Below are 8,201 nucleotides of genomic sequence, written 5' to 3'. Positions count from 1 at the left end.
ATTAATACTACACTTTAATTTCGGATTCGCAACTTTATAGACATCAAATTCAAATACAACACTGGGTTTAAACAGCAGACTGAATGTTCAAGTTTTCTCCAGAGTAATATCCTCAATTGCTTGGTCCTCGGGATTCCCCTTATGTTTTTCTTAATGGCTTTTTAAGAAATTACATTCCCACACTGTATCACAGCATCTCATATCCAGCACGTGCCCGTTGGTTCATTGAAGAAATACATGTATTTACTATTAGTGTGCTCTGTAAATTGTCATAAACATACATGTCAGGAATATCCTAAGCCTCTTTGCAAGATCAGTTCTGGTCCAGCATTTTTTAATTGGATCTGATACATTTTGTTAATTTTATTGGATACATCTTTGAACAAAAACACCTTTAATACACTTAATGCTGTGGCATAGTAATCTCATCATCTTTTGTATGGATACTCTCTCAGATTCACTGCACCTGGGTGAAGACATCTCTTAAATTTTTTAGGCAAATAGTAAAGCTTCACAAAGGGTGGCAAAAGATAATGCCAATAGAAATGACACTTAGAGAAAAGGACATCAATTACAGATTCTGACATGGAGAAATTGTGGCATACATAGAAAGAATACACAAAAAGTAGGTTACAGGCACTGACGGCGAGAAAAGAGAAGAAAAGATGCGTGAAAAGCGAGTGAAAGGACGATGATGTGAGTGAATGGATGTGATTCAGACTGGAGACTGGCAGTGAATCTGGTCTGGGTGGAAAGGAAAGATCATTTCACCACTGGGGAGACAGAGGAGTCAAGTTTTCCTTGTTGTCTCTATTAATAGTTTATGTAAATATTGAAGTAAACAGAAAAACAGGAATTTGGGTAAATATAAATTGAATGTGCAGCTTCTTCTATTTATTGGATGAATTGTTTTAAAAGCTGCATCTTTTCCATGTTTCTGGTTCTAATTTAAGGTTTGTACATGAACCCACTGGTTGTAAGAAAAGAGCAGCTAAAATATTTCAATTATTTTTACTTACACAGTCAATTGTAATAATAATTTATACAGTTCAGACTGATATCACTGAAACAGCAGCATCAATACAGAAAAAAATCAATGGAATGCTACTAAAACAATGTTAATTGCTCATGATTTGCTTTATTTGAAAAAACAATGTATGCTGTATGCTAATGAGCTGTTTCCTAAGAAATCTGGTGAAGACTCAACTCGTCATCTTTATCTCATGAATGCTAATAACAATAAAATCAGTTTTTGTGTCACATAAAGAAGCAGATCAGTTAAATACTTATAATAATAATTAATAATAAATGTCTTCTTCCATTGTGGGTACGGGTTTTAGGGTGCCTCAGGAGGACACGCTGGATTGGACCATTCATCACGGTTTTAACAAATAGACAGACCGAGGGTAATCATCTCTCACATCTTAATGATATTTCTGTTTCACAGAGACGGGTGCTGGCCGCGGCTCTGAGTCTGGAGACGTTAAAGCGGGAGTAATGAGTGGGACATTTTGGAAGTCGACTCACTGTTACTCTGCCAGTAAGGTTTATATGGAGACAGAAGGAAATGAACTGTATCAATGGAGAAAGTGTCCTGCTCCAGGTACAGGTGAGGTTCCAGTGGAAGCCAAACAGAACAGGTCCAGTTCAGTTCATTTCCACAGTAAAAACAGAGCGAGGGAGAGAGACCCAGAGGGTACAGTTAGTGCAGCTACATCCTCAGTCTGTTTCCTTCAAAACATCCGCTCCATGAATTAGACATCTTATTTACAGAGTGGCCCCCTCCTCCGCCCGAACCTCCATCCCTCTCCCTCTGCTCCTCTCTGAACACCGTCGCCCCACCCGTCTCGGCCTTTCTGCTCTCTGTCTCCTCCCCTGTCTCTTCTCGTACGCCCATAAAGAGGAAGGTTCTGTGAAGGTCTTTGGTTACCATGGTGGTTCTCTATGAAACCACGATGACTCAAAGAGCCCTCTGATTTCTTAACAGGGGGAAAAAAAAACTACACATCGGGATAAATAAGCAACTGTGGTTCCTACAGTTATTTTTAGTCCACTAACTTTAGTGGTTCTTAAAGGACTTACATGAATCATTTTAAAATAAATAAACACTTATTTATTAGCATTACTATGTCTATATTTACTGTGAACTAAAACTTTCTACATATTTTTTAAATAATAGTGGCATAATTAAAGCTACTTCATCTTTAAACAACATTAAAACAACGGTTCTGATAATCAGGTCACAGTGAGGAGTGGAGTTTCTCCCAGGTTTGTATGATACAACAAAACCTCCAGCCAATAGTTTCACATTATTCCATTATTATCAGGTGATTGGCAGGTGCCACAAAGATTTTAAATACTTAAATCCATGATTTGCTAATATTTTATGTGAAGCAAATGTATTCAGTGTGTTTGTTAGACATCGATTACACAACCAGTAACACTTAATATAAACACCATTTAGTATGTTTTGACACTTTTTGACACCTTTACAATTTCATTCCAGCTATTTCAGTCCAACAAGTCATAACAAACTCCACAGTTTGAAGTATTTATTTTGGTAACACTAATGGTCACTGACATACTATAATATTACTGTAATATTTCTACAATTTTTTTTGACATTTTCCCCAAAATGCTATTAAAAAATGCCTGTTGTCTTAGCTTTATTATATGGAGCATTATTGAAAATAATTGCCCTCATGAAGCCGCTATTGAATTTCACAACAAGTGAATTAGTGATTGGTGAATTGTAAAATTCAAAAAATTCTATTAGGGAATTCCCTATAAATAAAAAGTTATTAAAAGCATGAAAACAGACAACATGTAAATACCTATCGTGCACACAGTACTGAACTATTCCTGACTTCATGAGCTGAACAGAGGTCTGCCGGGATCCTCAGTGTTTCCTTGGTTGAAACGTTGTCCTGATTATTTCTCTTTCTCAATAAACAGTGACAAGTCCTCCTCACCAAATCACGGCCTAAAAATATCATTTCCTTTCTGTAAATCCTCCTCACCTCTCACACATAGCAGGGCACAAGCTGCAATTAAAGTGCATTTAATTTTAGTCTCATCTGGCATGTTAGCCGTACAAAGGTACCAGTGTTAGCTACTGGCCAGGGAGAGAGAGAGAGGGAACACATAGAGGTATTTATAGTGAAGAAAGCAGAGTGCAGAGGTGGAGGGAGGGCTCTGCCTCTGAGGGAGAAATATGAGTGACAAAGAAGTTAAAATGAGGGGAGAATGGAGAGTGTACGATTTGTTGTGTTCATCGTAACAGTCGGTGCTGAAGGAGAACAAAAATAACTTTGAGACCTCCTTCGATGAAAACCAAAGTTTTAACCTTGTTAGCATGTCCATGATGTTTTTTTTTGTTTTTTAAGACAAATCTTAAAGCAGAAGTAAGCGATCCGGTCGTTTTGGCTAACTTCTTGTCAGCCGATGGAGTTAGCAGTCCCCGCCCTCGTCCCTACGTCACCACATTCACGCGCATCCCTTGGCTGCACACACAGCCCTTCATGCCGTTCTCTCTCCTCATTGGATAAAGCTTGTAGGATACAAGGAAGTATACAAGAAGTTTTCTCCTCGGCTTACAGCAGAGCAGAGTGACTGACAGACCCGTGTTTCAGACCAAACACTCTATATAAGTGATTGCTGTCGGAAGATATAACTATTTAAGACTTATATTAACACAAATATTCCGCTTACTTCTGCTTTAAACTAAACAAGCAGTCAATGCCACAACACAGTATTTGAACTACAGTCAACTAACTACAGACAGCCAGGGTTTTATATGTTGTATAACCAATCAGGCTTTGTTAGGTACAAGCTAGTCTCACTCGCCAGACCCTCCTCCAGAGAAGAAGGAGAGTCTGGTTGGTCCGCCTATGATTCTGCGATCAGAGAAAAAAACGCTCCGGCCGTTTGGAATTCTTTCAACCAGTCACAATCGTTGTGATCGGCGCCGTAGCAATGGTGCGGTTGCAAAATATTGCCGGTTGGAAACTGGATTTGGGACCGCGGTGTAACGACGGTCAGCAACCGTTGATGGATATTTATTCTTTTGTTCGGTTTAACAGTGGTTGGCAACCGCTGGCGGATATTTATTTTTCTGTTCAGTTCAAGACACGGATGTATAATAGATCCATGGTTCGGTTCCTGTTGTTGTTTGTTGATGTTTCCCTTTACCGGGTGGACTGTGAAAGCTGCAGCACGGAGGCGGGACTTCCGCCGGGTGGCTCGTTCCGACCAATCAGAGGCTAATCGCAGCAACGCACTTCCGTCAGGCCAGACTAGTTACAAGCTAACAAACAGCATAAACAAATACAAAGTGCTAGCTGTGCGAACCTTTCTGATCCATCTGCTGGTCTCTGGTTCTGGTCTCAACAGACTCCTCATCTGACTCTGAGTCTGACTGAGGATCAAACATGTGGTTGAGTTTCTAGCTCTAGCTTGAGAGGTGGGTGAGATTCACAGCAAGCAAGACAGGGTAGAGCCCCAGAAGCATTTTTACATACAACACGTTGGAGAAAAACGTTAACAGTCATATTCATATGTTTAAGGGATGCAAAAAGATGTCATTTATTTTATTATTATTTATTTTGAATCTTAAATCCTGCGTTGTTCTAACTGTTCCCTTTTCCTGCTTAAAGAGTCATCAGATGATGTGAGACCTGGTGACTCCTGAAGCAGGAAAGGTCAGTCAGGTATGAGTTTAATGACTCTTTATTTAATAACTAACGACTTAACTAACAACTGTACTTGAACATTAAAGTTACTACCGGTAGTATTACTATAACTAAAATAAAACTCCACTTTCAAAATCAAATCACACTTACTCCTATAAACATTAATGCAAGAAAATTCATTCTCCTCCACTCACAACTAGGTCAGAGCCAGACAACTTGAAACCTGTGAGTACATTCATGACTGACTTTTAAATGTAGTAGGAGACAGAATGTTTGATTCATAATGTGATTCAGATCCTGTGTTTTTTGTTGGTAAGGGAGAGAGAGCATGTGTGGCTTTAAAGCATGTTCAAGACAATATTATCAAAATTGTTTGTGGGGAAATACAAATGTGGCTCTAAAGGTGGGAGTATCTGAGTGTCCATTTGATATACATTTCATCATCAACAGACGTGTGTTCTTTCCGATTTGTTGAGTCCATGACACTACACCACAATGGCACCAACATAAAGAGGCACATGTGCTTGAGTATGAGGTGTGACCGAGCATTCACTCTCACAACTGGTTCCTACCTTTGTGTCTGGCTGCTGTTGGCTGCTGAGCAGGAAGTGTCCACCAGCTCTTTCTCTGGAAGCAGCTGCCTGGAGCAGGTGAAAAAGACACTATGAGAGCAGTAAACAGTCAAGCTGCAGCTGAACACAATGAGGTGACACTCATTATTAAATATGATAAAAGCCATGGGGAGCTGCTGACTTTTCTCAAAGTCACACTGTTTTCACATTTTGTTTTCACCTCGTCACTTCATACATTGTTATAATTAAATTATTGATTATAGTTGTGTTATTTAATTATATGTCATTTTAAATCCAGACTGTGAAACAACAAATTAAGAATTAGGTTATTCTGACTTATAAGACAAACCCTCCAACAGTATTTACATTAACACAATAGAATTTCATGCAAAGAAATGTACAGTATGTTACATAGGTGATAGAACTATGACGCTGTCGACTTCCTGGTGCCCATTTACCCGATTTACATTTCTATTTAAGCACAGGAGATCATATTGATTCATTTTTGGCAAAAGCTGAGGAAGAGGAACAGTGCTACTTAGCTAGCTACTAAAAATCGAACCTCATAAACACGCCTCCATGTTGTTCTCAGAGCTCAGGTGACATCTGTAAAGAGCATAAACATCACAGACCTGAGTGGACAGCAGCAAAGGCAGAAATAAACTTTTTAAACTTAAAAGACTCAAACAAGACTACACACAAAAAAAGCTCACAGTGTCTTTTTTTCCATATTTAGCCAGGATGTTAAAGGACTACTTCTAATCAAAACTGACACATTACATCAAAATTAAATATAAAGTATTATTACTATTGCTTTGAGTTCTTTGTGAGCTGACCTGCTAGATACATTTGAGAAACACATTTGGGGAGTGTGAATCTATCTCAGTTTGGAAGGATGGGACACATTTGTCTGTTGACAATCAGACTTTGAGAACTTGTTAAATGTAAAAAAAAAAAAAAAAATCTTTTCTGGTCTACAGTTTTGCTCTCTCTCTTCCCTCCCTACCCACTCTCTGTATGCTCATTGTTCCAGGTTCAGGTGCTGCGCCGGCTGGTTAATGGTTAACGTTGGGCTCGGCCCTGGCAGAGAGCGAGGGGAGGAGGTGGAGGCCACGAAGAAATGGTGACATTTCACTGCCATTATTCATCCGTGCTTTGTTCCCGCAACGCTGAGGAGTGTTTGCACTGGGATGGAGTGCAGGGCTGGGATGGAGGGATGAATGGGGTTAGGGTGTGGATGGAAGAAGAGGGGGGAGGGAGGAGGGGGTGATTGGGGGGCTTTGAGAGGTGAAGAAGTCATGGGGTTAAAGTGTGAGACACCTATAAGGAGGGGATAAGAGAGACAAAGGCCTCTGTGTTTCTGCCTCACTATCTCTGACTTTTAATCCTGATGATTTTTTTCTTCTTGCTTGCCTTCTTTCTTTCATGTTTCTGCTCTTAAGGTTCTTCCTCCCCGTCGTTCTCTCTCTCCATCACACATACACATATAAAGGGCCCACACACACACAGACACACAGATATACACACATGCACATGCTGTTCCCAGCTGTTTACATGGTGTGTTTGAACAATATGATGGCTGGGAGGAGGAGGAGGAGGAGGAGGAGGAGGAGGAGGAGGACAGCGAAGGAGGGGCAGGGCCGTCCTCTCCACTCTACCACTGAAAACCTCATCAGCTGCCATAGTTCCACTGTTCCAGGATCAATACAGTCCACCCAGGTGTACCGTGTACCGACTGTGAGCATGTGTTATACTACAGTGAGCATCATGCAGTGAGAATCCCTTGTCTTGATTAATTGATCTTCCAGAGCATCTCACAGGAAGGTCAACTTTTGTCACATGTGGACTCAAATTTCTTCAGACTTTACCCAACGTATTTTGCCCATAACATTTTGATGATTAAATAATAAATGATTGAATGAAAACATGAAAAGAATTAATGAAACTCAACTCATGTACCACCCAGACTGTTGGTCCAAAAATGACTGATTTATTTAAGGCAGAAGCGAAAACATTCATTGAAACAAAGTGAATGTATCTTTCTTCCACGTTTTAGATGCCAGGTGAACCTCACTGAGGAACTGATGCATTTACACAGACTTTTTTTTTTTATACTTGTCTGTATATGACTCGCTGCAGATTGTGTGAGTGTGTGTGTGTCTGTATCTGTATACAGTGGGGTATATTCTCAGTTAGATCACACACACACACACACACACACACACACACAACTGCGTGCAGAACAATGGGTGGCTTTGACAGAGCTGGCCTGACAGGAGGAGATGGGCTGGATCTATTGTGTGCTGTGTTTACTTGCAGACTCACCTGGCACTGAGCTAATAGCACCAGCTCTATCTGTCAGTGCAGGGGACGGGGGTCTCAGCCCACACACACAGACACACACACACACACAGAGAACAGGATAGGGTTTCTGATTTGTCTTCATGACACAGAGTAATGCCTGATGAGAAAGTGAGGTATGTTTTCATCCTATATGCTGTGTGTGTTATGTGGTGCCACTCTTGTGTGTGTCCGGTTACACCTGGGTGTCCTGGGAGATTCTCGGTAAAGAGGAGGGTTTTATGGCAGGCTTGTCCAAACTATTCCACAAAAGACCGCAGGTTTTTGTTGCAACCAATCAAGAGCACACAACTCGACCAATCGACTGTCTAAAAACTGAGATCAGTTGATTAAATGAGTCAAGTCTGGTGTGCTGTTGTTCGGTTGGAACAAAAACCTGCAGCCCCACAGCCCTTTGTGGAATAGTTTGGACGCCTCTGGTTTATGGAGTAGAAAGAGGAGGAGGAGGAGGAGGAGGAGGAAGGGAGGGGGCGTGGGGGTGTCTTTCAGGTTTTACTACTGTGCAAACACACACAAAAACACACACACCAACTACAGTTGATGGGTTTGATGGGATCAGTTGGAAGCCACAGAGTGA

This window comes from Trachurus japonicus, chromosome 13 (genome assembly GCF_045865225.1).
Source record: "Trachurus japonicus isolate A0001 chromosome 13, Traja_1.0".
Classification (NCBI taxonomy): Eukaryota; Metazoa; Chordata; class Actinopteri; order Carangiformes; family Carangidae; genus Trachurus; species Trachurus japonicus.
The sequence above is the reverse complement of the archived record's forward strand: the minus strand, read 5'-3'. Positions refer to the sequence as shown.